This window comes from Dermacentor albipictus, chromosome 8 (assembly GCF_038994185.2).
Source record: "Dermacentor albipictus isolate Rhodes 1998 colony chromosome 8, USDA_Dalb.pri_finalv2, whole genome shotgun sequence".
NCBI lineage: Eukaryota > Metazoa > Arthropoda > Arachnida > Ixodida > Ixodidae > Dermacentor > Dermacentor albipictus.
This window is the reverse complement of record NC_091828.1, coordinates 121,387,754-121,401,306: the sequence shown is the minus strand read 5'-3', so window position 1 is coordinate 121,401,306 and position 13,553 is coordinate 121,387,754. Positions and strand designations below refer to the sequence as shown.

General features: G+C 45.7%; 1 long non-coding RNA gene across 1 annotated transcript in view; it reads right to left on the bottom strand.

Annotated features, from left to right (window-relative positions):
* LOC139049134 (uncharacterized) overlaps nt 1-13,553 on the bottom strand; it is a 73,852-nt gene that overhangs the window by 15,942 nt on the left and 44,357 nt on the right. The gene's annotated exons all lie outside the window — the stretch shown is intronic.

Sequence of the window (13,553 nt, the reverse complement as noted above, 5' to 3'; positions counted from 1 at the left end):
AGCAAGAAGCTCGTCATGCATCGGTGTATGCAGTGTAATGACCCTGACGTCGGTGCCTTGACTTGGAATGAACGCGCACCGTCCCATGGAGTGGGGCCATCATTCGAGATGTGCGGACCGTGACCATTTCTAAACTTATGTGCACGCCCTGCTACATCGACGTGAACCTTCCGCACGTTTGAAGTAAATTAAACACTTCTGCCAAACAAGCACCATAAAGCACCTCCTATGTCGGTGCTTGGAAGCCCAAATTTGGTCTGAGTGCCGTGCGAAGAACAAATCCTCGGTCAGCCGCACATGGGCGATCTTAGAGCAGAACATTTAGCTGCTAACTTTACGCTGGATGGAAGTGGTGCGGTTCTGTGAGTACCCAGTGTTGTTTACACTGTGTGCAGCGCTGGTCGACCCTGACATCACCGTCCTGATCAGGAAGAGATGTGCACCCGTAACGTTGTAGTGTCGCCTAACGTGGTGTATAGGTCTGGAGTGCTGAACCCCGAATGCAAAGCCTACAGAGAACACATTTTCGAAATTGAATGGCAGAAAAGGTTGGACTTCGCTTCCCATGCGTGTACAGCTACAGAGCTCTTCAAGTGAAACTGCATGGTTAGGTAAACCACTACCGTCGAACTCCACCTATGTCTGTGTTCGAAACTCACGCAATATATGTTGAAGAGAGGGGCTTGTTGGGCTAGTTGGTCTATACTAAGAGAATAGCAGCAAACTTGAAAAAAAAGGAGGGGGGAAAGAATCGAGAGGTAGACAAAGACAAAGCCAGCTTCCTGTCACTTTGTCTACGTCTACCTCTTGATGTTTTTTTCCTTTTTATAGTTTGCTGCTATTTTCTTAGTATAAAAATAGAGCATGTAGGTAGTGTGAGGGTCTGTCTATACTCTTCGGTTAACCGCAGTGGAACTAGAAAACTGAACGCTTGGCTGTTAGCACTTGTTATGTTGTTGACCGGAAGTGACGCAACTGAGAGAATACCACCTTCGTGCTTTTACCCATGTCACTTCACTGTTCGAAGCTCAAGGTGCTCCGACACGAAAGTTTGTTTGATTGTTTGTTTGTTAGATTGATTGATTGTTTGTTTGTTGTACGTCAAAAGCGAATCCATGTGCCATGTACATGTGACCTCTCGCGTGAAGCTCAAAAGCAGGCCTCAGATTTTATTTAAAATTGATGAAAGCTGAACTCTGGGCGCCTGTTAAAGTGTCGTTATCATTAATTATAGTTGTTGACAATTTATCAGCATGCGCGCTGCAACCCTCGTGACATTTGCACCGAACAACTGTATTTCAGCAAGTACACGGCCACCATGCTGCCGGTAAGCGCCTTTCTTTCATTATCGATGTCGTTAACTACACTCCTGGTAGTTTCTGTAAAAAATCTGCGAAATCATAGGGAGAAGGTGCAGGAACTTCAAGATGGCGCCGCCACCAGTCTTTCCTTTCAATGTGTTTTCGGGCTCATCAAAAGAGAGAAAGAGAATGATAAATGAATGGCAGGGAGGTGAACCAGCACTATGCCCGGTTGGCTACCCTACATTGGTGGAAGGAAAAGGGAAGGGAAAGATTATCAAGCTTCCCCTGTGGTAAGGGTGGGTGTTCTATTGCAGAAGTGCAATGAATCATTACGACTTAGCTGAATATTGGTATTTCTTTGCAGCCTTCGAGTATGCTGTTCCTGAGGTCATACCAAGAGCACCAGTGCGTATTCATGTAACGCACTCGCTTCAAGTCAAGTCATACAGGCCAGAGGCTCTTTTGAAGTTATTCGATTGTTTTTTTTCATACCGAAAAAATATTTTCATTAAAAGCGCTGATTGCACAAATATCATGCAGCCCCAGTCGTCCTAGATACTTTGTTTAGTCTATTAGATTAAGCCAAATTTTTAGTCAAAATTATTAAATATAATGGCTTTCTTAAACTGCGGACCGACCAATCACCGAGTTCGGTTTTTCACCCTTCACAAAACTCTAGCTCTTGGCTCGCACCCACTAACATGAAATTGTTTGCGCGGTATTTCTTTCTCTTTTTAACAATATGTTGTACTTTGTGTTATCTTTGCATTACATGCTGTCTTTAAGGTAGACTGTTAATACTATCTCGGGGCCATTTGTACAATGTCTGGCATGTCTTTTTTGTTGTGCCAAGCGGTGCCATTGCAAACATCATTGACAAAATTCACCTCCACCACAGCTGAAAGTCTATTCAAAGCAGCATGTGGCCAATTAAGTACATCCGAATTTCTTTGACAGTTCTTAAGGGGTGGGTTCTTGTTTCACTCAGCTGAAGTGTAGAGTTCAAGTTTTACCATCGTGTTTATTTACCCAGACGTCAAACCCTGTAAGGCTCAACGTATCATATGTGCTACGCTAACTGAAATTTTTATTTAAACGCGATAAACTTAAGGCACAGCCGATAGCGACATTTTCATTACACCGGTACAAGGTCTCAGCTGTTGGTAGTTCAGCAAAAACAATTATTCATGCATGCTGTAACAACAAAGTTTTAACTCAACCAATGTTTCGTTGTTTCTCTCTTTTTTTTGTACAAATGTACTCTTAATGGCCAGAAATAAAAGTCGACAAGTTGTTCTCGTTTTCTTTGATGTGTAACTGTGTTTGACCATTACAGAGCTAATGTCCATAATCAAAACGGGGAACTTAGATAAGTTCGCTTCGCGGGCTAATCTTTTTGGCTCGCAGTCGGCAAACCTTGCAGTTTTTCGGTTTAATTGGACTGCGCTGTTTCCTCCTGCATGCACAGGAACGTACGCAATGTTGTTGCATTCATTCTAAATGTCACTGAGTTCGGGAGATGCCTGTAGGTGAACTGTAATTTGATCATCTTTTTGCGTTGTGACAGTGTTGCGTTATTATCCAAGTCGATAAACAGACAAAAAAAAAAGCGACGACGCAGTTTCGTTCTCGGCTGCTGGTTTCTTCTGGTGCTGAAGTTTTTGTCTAATTATGTGCTTTTTCGTGCGTTACTAACAGCAACGATTTTTGTGCTAAACCCCGAAGACTCCTACTCTGCTGGGAGATCCTCCCCGCAGAGCTTGCCATGGAAGAGATGGTCTTGGAGTCGTCTGGCAGTCAGAACAGACCATCTGGGGCTCGGAAGTGGCTCAGTTCTTCAGTAGAATCAGACGCTGCTGATTCTCTCAGCTTTCTGACTCACGATCAGAAGACTTGGATGCTTTCATAGCTGCCAAACAAGGCCGTTCAAGACGGACGACTACGGCATCGTCCTCGACTCTCATATACAGCAACACCCTGACTACGACAGTAGCTTTCATGCCAGTCGACGTGATGGTATGCCTGAATGCTGTCTTCCAACAAAAACTTAATAATTTCTTCTTCATACTTGCCCCTGGACTAATCCAAGAGGCTCGCGTGAGTCCTTGGAAAAATATAATTGGTGTTGGGACAACAAATCATAAGATGGTGCAAACTCTGCTTGGTTTTTCTGAAACCTGTGATGTCCGCATGCGGTCTTACATACCCCAGGGTGCGCATACAGCAGCTGGTGTAGTTTTTGATGTCGACTTGACAACCTTTTTAGGATAATGATCATTTTCGCGCCAACATGCACAATAATTAGCGTTCGAAGGCTGGGCTCATCATAGTGTATGAAGATACTGTTTAGCTGGGGAAAGCTGCCTAGTCATATAAAGTGTGTGTACTTGTGCGCTATCCTGTTCGGCCTTTCGTACGAAGGCCCTACAATGTCATATATCTCTTAATATTGGTCATGTTCAGGGTTTTTGCCATCGGATATCTGGCCTGTGTCAAATGCGATGGGAATCACCATGTAGATTCCTGTGAAAGTCAGATATATCGATGCCCTAACTGTAACGCGAACTGTACGCAATGGATAAAGGATGCCCCGCATTGAAGGATAAACTAAAGGCAATAAGAGAGAAAGCCGAAAAAGAAGGCAGCAGGAGATGAAAGCGTGCATCACCCCGTAGTGGTGGTTCAGTGACTGTAAATGCCTCGGTTAAGCAAAAGGCTGTGCGTTCAAGGAATGACAAAGACACAACGAATCGAAAAGGAGGGAGTAGGGGCGGAACCTTCTACCTATCAGTCATCGCGACCAGCGCTGCTGTCGAAATCGTCGGAACAAGTCTTTACAAAGACTGCGACCAAAATTGAGAGCATTCCAAACACTGTACCTAAACAGGTCTCATCCAACGATAATGTGCAACTTGTTAATGTTCTGAAAATACTTGTCAACATCATCAGATCTCTGATCACTGGTCGTCAGACACCAGCAGCGTGAGTGGCAGAACAACTTTTGAAGGCTATCGTTCCAGTCACCGACGGCCTTCACTAGTCATTATAACGGAAATAATCTTATAAATTGTCTACAGCCTCACCCCTTTGTGCTGCAATGGAATGTCTGGTCGCTTCGAGAGCGGCCGGCTGATCTAGTTCTTTGACTCATCGCTATGAAGACTCCACCAGATATTATAGAGTTACAAGAAACTAACGTAAGAAACGACTAATATCGACTGCCAGTCTTTGTGAGTGCACAATGCGCGGAACCAGCTTGTGGCTTTTCCCAGTGTGTAGAGTCGGCGTATACGCGCAGTGCTTATAAGCATCAGTACAGGTACGCGCTGACTTGGATTTCGCGGTTCTTGATACAGACGACATCTGTGATGACGAGGTTGAGTATACAGGTTTACTGTAAGCCTCAGGTGCGATTACGGCAGCGGCAAACACATACAACCGGCCTACACGTTCTTCAGACACCTCACTACTTGAGTGCTTAATCTCTCGGTGTGTTGCATCGTTTGTGTTATGCGGGTATGTTAAGGCCCACCATACGCGGTGGTGTTGACAGTCGTGGGACAGGGATAAACGAGCTTATATTATCAAGATGCAAATACTGAATGATCGACGGCTCCCCTACCCTTATAGGTACAGGAAGGAAGCATTCCACAATAGATCTTGCGGTATCAACAAGAGTTGTGTGTTTAGCCTGGTCATGTGAAGCTGATCCCTGGGGATCAGATAACCTACCCATTTGGTTAACAGCAACACATAATCGTGACTGTACACTGTGTGGCGTAGGATGGCACGGTAACACCGTGTAACACCGGGAACGCCTTGGCAGACTGCGTGACAGTGCCCACAGAAACAGTTCTGTATTGTATGTGTGTGTGGGTAGTTTTTTCACATTTTTTTATTCTTTTTCTCTCTCTCACCTATCGCATCCCTTTGCCCCTCCCCCGGTTCAGGGCAGCCAACCAGAGACAACCTCTTTCTCTCACTCTCTCTCTCTCTCTCACACTGCGGGCCGCCAGACTGCGGACTATACAATGAAAAACAGGGAGAAGTTCCGTCAACTCATCTCAAAGGCGTCATCTCAAGACAGTCTGTTCAAATTAGTGAGTATACTTACGACAAGCTGCCATACGACGACAACGGAGTATCGGCAAATCAAACCCCGATCTTAAGCTGTTGCGGCACCGCGCATGCCTACGCCGTGCTTAATCTTGTTTGCACAGCGCTCTAAACCACGCACCGACTGGACTCTAATGCAGCCATACGGCGGCATACAAAACAGCTTTGTCGCAAAACCTGGGCAGCCTTATGTAGTTCGCTGCATACTGGAATTGGTTTTGGTAGTGTATGGCAGGCACTAAAGGCTCTTCGTAATGCTGAAACCTGAAAGCATCCTACGGCTGCATTGTGCATAGCGACTGGCCTGTCACCAAAAGTTATTTGCCGACTTCTTCGTCTCTATTATGTCTAGTGACACCACAAATGGCGGGCTTCCTTCTTTGACAAATCAGAGTACCATAAGTGCTTTATACATGGTCCAGTCTGCGAGATCCATTCGGCGGACTTCACTCTTGAGGAGCTGCGACACGCGCTCAGCATCTTCAAACGCCGCACTGCCCCAGGTGAAGACGGTGTGACGTACCAAGCATTGCGGAACATGGATAAGAGCTTTCATGGCTGTATATTGGAGGACTACAATAAAATGTGTAGAACCTGTGTAATTCTTGCTGAATGCAAATCGTCAGTGGTAATACCGATTTTAAGGCCCGGGCGCCCTGCAAGACACCTCAAGTCCTACCAGCCTTGATCTCTTCACTTTTGATATAATCAAGTTAATGGAGCGAATGGTCCTGTTTCGCCTAGATGTTATGCTATAGAGAAGCTGCATTTTTTTTCCCTGATGTGATGAGTGGTTTTCGTTGCCACCGTTCGGCTTTGCACAGCACTTCAGACCTTGTCTCAGCGCTTGAATTTGCTGAAGGAAACAAACATTCCGCCTACATTCTCTTCCTATAAGCATACAGCAAGCTTTCGACTCGGCTCCGCATAACACGATTATTTTCGCACTTGGAACCGCGGGAATTCTGCGTCATCTGCTTCACTTTGTGCAAAATTTTCTATCGGAGCGCCGGATGAATGTGCGTGTCGGAGCAATTGCAAGTGGATCCCGCCATGTGAAGTACGGTGTCCCACAGGGCAGCGTTTTATCGCCGCTTCTGTTTAACATCGCACTCGCCGCGGTTCCAAATCGCTTGCCTCGGGACAGCGACTTCCCTGTGGGTATAGCTATCTATGCAGACGATATTGCCCTGTGGATAAGTGGCCCTTCGCCCCTTGGTCCGCGACTTCGTACAAGCTTGCAAAGCGCTTTGAACACGGCTTCGGAGTACTTGGGCGAAGTTGGCCTGCAGATATCACCTTTTAAGTCAGCTGCAACAGCATATCATCCTAAACAACGCGCTCGTCGAACAGTGAGCCTACTGTACCCTAACGAGACGCCGACAAGCTGGGTGCAACAACACTCTTATTTGGACTCAATTGGGGATGATCACATCTCTTGGCGCCCTGCCGTTAAACCTGTACCGTGCAAATCGAAATCCCTCAAGTATGTGGCCACCTTGACAGCTAGAGGTACCGAATGCAACCAAACAACGGCTCTGCACTGCTCCGCAACGTCTGTACTCTTAGGCATGATGTATGCGTTACCAGTCCTTAATGTGCCCCCTACTTTGATGGTCCAACTGGAACGAGATCATCGCGTTGCCCTGCAACTAATGCTAGGGTTACCTCGCGAGGTGCAATCTGTTGCATTAGTAGCTGAAGCGCATCGGTTGCCCCTGAGGCTGCAAGCAGACCAGACAGCTCTATATCATATTGAGCGCTAGGTGCACCGCTCATCGAATGATCTATCGCTCCTCGATCGTCGGATTCAGCGCCGGTTATCTCGCATGAAAAAAATGGTGGCATTGTTTACGAACACTGCTGGCAGTAATGACAGGCTGCTTCAATTGCGCTTCCGCCCCCGAAGGATATCACCAAACACGTATTTCCCATTCGTCTCACAATCCACGGCACACGCAAAAAGTCCCATATGCCTGTTTCGGCGAAATTCCAATTGGCTCTGTCTCACATGGGCAAAAAAGTTACATATTATCTTCAAATATTTACAGATAAATCGGTACAGAGCAACAGTCAAGGCACCTCCACAACATTTTTCTGCCCTTCGACTCAAGTACAACTGATATTTCACATACCTCCCCTAGTCTCGTCAACAACTGCACAGCTAGCAGCGATTAAAGTTGCACTGAAATATATCGTGCAAGAGGAGTTTATCGCATCGAAGTTTGCAATCTTTACGGACTCCCGCGATACCGTTAGTAAATTACAAAGCAACGAGATTGATTGTCCAGTTGTTGATTGTCCAGCCTGCTCCTCACTTTTCCTTACGTGTCAGGTGTACATATGTATTCAAATCGATATTATTATTATTATTATTATTATTATTATTATTATTATTATTATTATTATTAATTTATTTATTTTATTCAAGTACCCTGAAGGCCCGGGCAGGCATTACATCGGGGGCGGACAACAGTAAGCACAAAGCAACGCAGCACTACGACGTGTTCAGAAGTCGCTGGCCTTTAACAGCATGTTGAAAAAAAAAACTCAAAATACAAAGACAGAAAGCAACAAGCACTTATAGAGAGTAGCGTTATATATACACGCATATATAGAAATGGGGAAAGGGAAGGATGAAGGTTACAGCTCAAGGTGACGTTTCAGGCTGGTTACAAACGCTTCGTAATCAATGACAGATGCAATGGTGCCAGGCCGGAGATTCCATTGACAGATGGCGAGGATGGATTAGACTTTGACTAGCAAAGATGGATTAGACTTTGAGTTAGTGGTCAATGCGTGGGAATATGCAATGCGCTGGCGTGAAACGGGACATAGCAATAATAATAACATACAGATTGGAGACCGAGAGAAAAGCGCTTTATTCTCAAATCGTCATTATCATTATCGATGACGCTATTACGTCGACGGTAATGGAGAAGAGTAACATCGATAAACGTAATAATGTGCGTCTGCCCTCTGCGACACACTACTCCACATGTTGCCTGCGAATGTTATCTCATTATCTGACCAGCGTGACGGAGAGCGCAACTTTCAACTCAAACGCACGTGCTTTGTATTAACAATAATCACCGGTCGCAATAGAGTTCCATTATCGTGGCAGCACATTCATTATCTAAGACACGCGCTGCGGTCTGCGCGTCTCTGACGTAAGCCTGGCACTCGTGGATGAAATGCTCCACGTGAGAGGTGAAAAGAGTTGGGAAAGTATATGGGATTCTCACCACGCTGAAAGATAAGCGCCGATCGCAAGTACTCTTGTTTCTGTCACACTTTTTGTGCGGAGATAAAACAGTGCTGCAGAAGCCGCAAAAGCCTAACATTGATTTAGGTTCACTGTTCGTTTAGAAAGTCGTATAGTAGCTGGTTGAAAAAAAAAAAGCAGAGGTTGCGCGCGGATGTTTCAGGAGACAAATATCGAAATACAAGTTTGTCTCTTGTGATGCAGTATGTTTTGAGTGACCAGCGTACAGGCAATTCGCCGATCACACTGTACAAATATTTTCACCCTAAAAAGTGAAGAAGGGTGTAAATATGTCTATAACTCAGACCCTTAGGGTGTCCGTTATATAGATAACACCCTAAGGGCGTGAGTTATAGACACATTTACACCACTTTTAAGCTTTTAAAATAATTTACACCCTTTTTAACTTTTGGGGGTGTAAATTATTTTACAGTGCAGCAGCCTGAGCCGATCCAGAATTGACTTCGCGGGCGTTTTGGCCGAGCACAGGGAATTAAGGCCACGATGAGCTGACGTGAGCCGCCAACTGGCAACAGGCAGCACGGTTTTATTACTGTGACGCATCGGCAGGTAAAACCACCCTATCTGCCACAATTTCCCAGATAAGACGCTTCTTGCCCGAAAGCTTAAGATAACAAGTTTGTTTCTCCCCTTTGTTGTCAGTCTTGACGCCTTTCTGGAGTTCGTCCTCTGTGTGGACTTCACGCATGCGCAATGCGCGTAAAGGATGCCCTCTTACGACTCTGTGGGCTTTTCAGTCGCGAGCCATAAATTCTCACGTGGTCGACGCGTGGTAAACAGCCCGAGTTTTTTTCCGTCCGAGCGACCATAGCAAGTTATTACAGCCGATTTCCACTTCGGCGTCAGTGCAGGATAATGCCTGTTTGCCTCAGATCCACAGCCGCAGGCAAATCCTATAGAGCTGTTCTGTTTTTGTGATGTTTCTGCGCTGCTTCTCGTATTTTTTTTTATTTTTTTAATTCCACGCGTTCGCTTCCCTGTTTAGTTCAAGTGAGTTGAAGTCCCGCAAATCGCGTAAAGTTTATGAGTGAGTGAGTGAGTGAGTGAGTGAGTGAGTGAGTGAGTGAGTGAGTGAGTGAGTGAGTGAGTGAGTGAGTGAGTGAGTGAGTGAGTGAGTGAGTGAGTGAGTGAGTGAGTGAGTGAGTGAGTGAGTGAGTGAGTGAGTGAGTGAGTGAGTGAGTGAGTGAGTGAGTGAGTGAGTGAGTGAGTGAGTGAGTGAGTGAGTGAGTGAGTGAGTGAGTGAGTGAGTGAGTGAGTGAGTGAGTGAGTGAGTGAGTGAGTGAGTGAGTGAGTGAGTGAGTGAGTGAGTGAGTGAGTGAGTGAGTTTCTTCTATCACACCCCCCGTTTAGTTTAGTTGGATTCGAAATCCCTTTTGTTTACCTATCCGTTAATTCCTATGATTAATCCCGTATTGCTTTGGCTGGATTCCTTGGCAGTGACTTCTGATCCATTTTAGATTGCTTATCATAAACCACAAATGGAATTTGACGACAGACTCACGTTCGATCCAGTTCCATTTATTTACGTTGCCATTATTTTTATACATACGTTCTGTATATACAGAGGCTAGGTACAGATATGTGAACGAAGCCTGCAGAATGTTGAATGAAATTGGCTCAAAAGCCAAATATTAATTTTAATAGTACATAGAATATACAGCTTCGAAAGACCAATGCTTAAAGTAAATTACCCTTTTACAACACCAAAAAAATCATTTTTACCTTGAGAAAGAGCTTGGTAACCCAGGAAAGACGCAAAAACGAATGGTGGGGGCGGGGGCGACCCTGCCTTGAGGTTTGCCCACCACAACACCGTGACGTCATAAACTTGGATAGCGTCTGTTCAGGCCTAGTTAAATTATTATCGGTAGACATGGAATGCATTGTATTCTAAAATAATGTTAAACACTGAAGTTAAGAAGCTTCACGGATTTTGATCGACCACTACAACCCAAACACCAGAAAACAAAGTGAAATCCGCGACGTGGCACTCCTGTATTGGCACTGCGGTTCTGGCAATAAAATTTAAATGACCCTGTCCTGCATTTCCTTTTCTAATAATAAACCTATTGCGCTAAATAAACGAAAGAAGCTTTGAAAAATATTTTATCAGTATACATTTATTAGTTTTTCCTCTTAGTTTCACCTTAAGTCTTAACTATTGAAAGCATGATCGTCATCAGCGTCATAGTCTGTTTATTTAGATATGTGCTAGCGCCTAAGTCATATTACATTCCGCACTCAACGCCTGCGAACGTTGCTATAACAAAGAATTGTATTGAGGGGCGTTACGTGAGTTTTGGTGCAGCCCAGAAGATACTGGAATGAGTAGTGATTAACGCCCATCGTAGAAGATAACTGGCGTGAAAGCAAATATGCAGGCGACTCCCGGAAGAAGATAAACGGTACCGGCTTCTTGGCTCAAGGACAACGTTCGAAATGTAAATGATACGTATCGCAACTGTGTCTCGTAATCGAGATCAAATGAGGACTCCATCAATTGCGTAATATCGCATTAATCGGTTGCAAATACAAGTTACGATTTTGGCCGATGTCATTTCAACAGCTCGACCAACTCCTCTACCAATGTCGGCAAACTTCGATCATCCCGCGAAGAGTCACAATAGGCACGTCTTATCGCCGTGGGCACACATTGCTGACTGTACGTCCAAGCTTGTGAGTGAGTGAGTGAGTGAGTGAGTGAGTGAGTGAGTGAGTGAGTGAGTGAGTGAGTGAGTGAGTGAGTGAGTGAGTGAGTGAGTGAGTGAGTGAGTGAGTGAGTGAGTGAGTGAGTGAGTGAGTGAGTGAGTGAGTGAGTGAGTGAGTGAGTGAGTGAGTGAGTGAGTGAGTGAGTGAGTGAGTGAGTGAGTGAGTGAGTGAGTGAGTGAGTGAGTGAGTGAGTGAGTGAGTGAGTGAGTGAGTGAGTGAGTGAGTGAGTGAGTGAGTGAGTGAGTGAGTGAGTGAGTGAGCGAGCGAGCGCGCATGGATTAGTAATTGCATTCGCTAATAAGTGACTGAGTGAATCTGTGCGTAAGTGTGATTACTGCTGAACGAAGTGAGTGACAGCGTTAGTGGTTTTTCGTCAAATAAGTGAACGAGTGGGTGAGTCAGTACGTGCGTAAGTAGGGGAGTGAAAGATCGGGTGAGTGAATACGCACGTAATAAATCCTTTGAGCACCGGGTTTTCCTTCGGAATGCTCCTCATCCCCGGCCAGAATTCGTTATTTTCTATTTTCGGAGACATATCGTGCTACCTAGAAGCTTCTTTCTCACCGCCGCTTGCGCCCGAGTTGGAATATCGGACCTGACATCCGCAATCACTTAGCTACAGGATGAGTGAATAAGTGATGAGTAAACAATCAACGGAGCGCGATGATTCAACGGATCATTACTGACCGAACGGGTGTTTCTGGGTACAGTGTGGTCCACTGTTAGAGAACACTCAAATAAGCGCTTGTCACTTTGCTGGCACCCTAGCTACAAGTGGCTGCATGTGGAACCAACGTCAGCACACTGCACCGGTGTGTCGAAAAAAAGTCGAATCTACCAGCCGCAAGTTACCCGCTGCAAATCTATGTGATTGTACTCTTTTCGGACATGCTCTGCACTCAAGTGTTCCCTTTAATCTTTGTTGCGTACTCCAGGGTAGCGTATCGTACTGCTGCCGAGTTGTAGCGACGCCTGCTTATCGAAGCTCGACCGACGTTACTATTGGATAGCGTGGCGTTGTCGACGGGCTGCAGGTATCCGGTAGACCATGGCGACCGGGCAAGGGCGAGACGATTTCTAGTGCGAAACTTGCACGGTTTATTGAAAGGTTGATGAAAGATGATGAGAAGAGAATGAAGTGATCTAAAGGTACATTTCGGAGCCCCTCAAATAGGCTCTGTACAATCGTGGGAGGGATCTTGCTTCCGTCGACGTCACGTGCCCGGCACAGAGTCTGATTCGCAGAAAGAGGGCCCCTCCTCCACTGGACTCCGGTTATACCAAACCTCAGGTGCGGGAATTACAGACGCTTGTCCTTCTCGTTTGGGCGTTGCTGGTTCGCGGAAGTTCTCCTGCAGAGTTTGACCGTTCGAGGAAAGGGTCCCTCTAAAGTCGCACACACACACGCAAAAGAGGCCTGTAAACACTGCGGGGCTTTCGCCAGACACTCGAAATGGTCATGGAGAATTAGGAAGTCACGCTTCGTTCAGACGAGGCATGGTGGGTGAAGGTCGGGTGAGAGAAAGTCCTTTCTGCACGAGGTGCTGGACGCCAACCGTAGCAGAAGTCACGTCTCATTTCGACGAGGCACGGTGAGAGAAGGTCGGGTGAAATTCCTTTCTGCACGTGGTGCGAGACGCCAACCGTAACACCGTGGACCCCTTGTACATCGCTTATCAACTGTACTTATACCTGTTATTATGCCATAACATTTATGTGTGACGGTGCTCGTACGTAGCTCCAGCCGGTGAGATGCTAATATTGAGTTTCCTAGAAAAAAAATCACCACAGGGAAGTGTGGCGCTAGTATCGGCGGTAGATGCATGCATGGCGACTGAACCAACATGGAGAATAATGTTCAGTATGTGGGTTTCCCTAAACCTCATCCTTATACGGCTTTCAATGGGTTTTGTGACTTTGGGAATCAGTCATGTTGAACAACGTTTTGCTTTATAAATGCAATAATTGGCACTAATAACGCATGCGTGCAGATACTTATTGTCTTGCTGTGTTTAGAAAGCTGCGATTGCTTGGAAATTTGGAAACGTAAAGTGAATTAAATAACGGCCCAAGAGCGTCTAAAGCCGCAAGTACGAATGTTAGACATATTTATGTACGTACTAACCACCCTACCCATG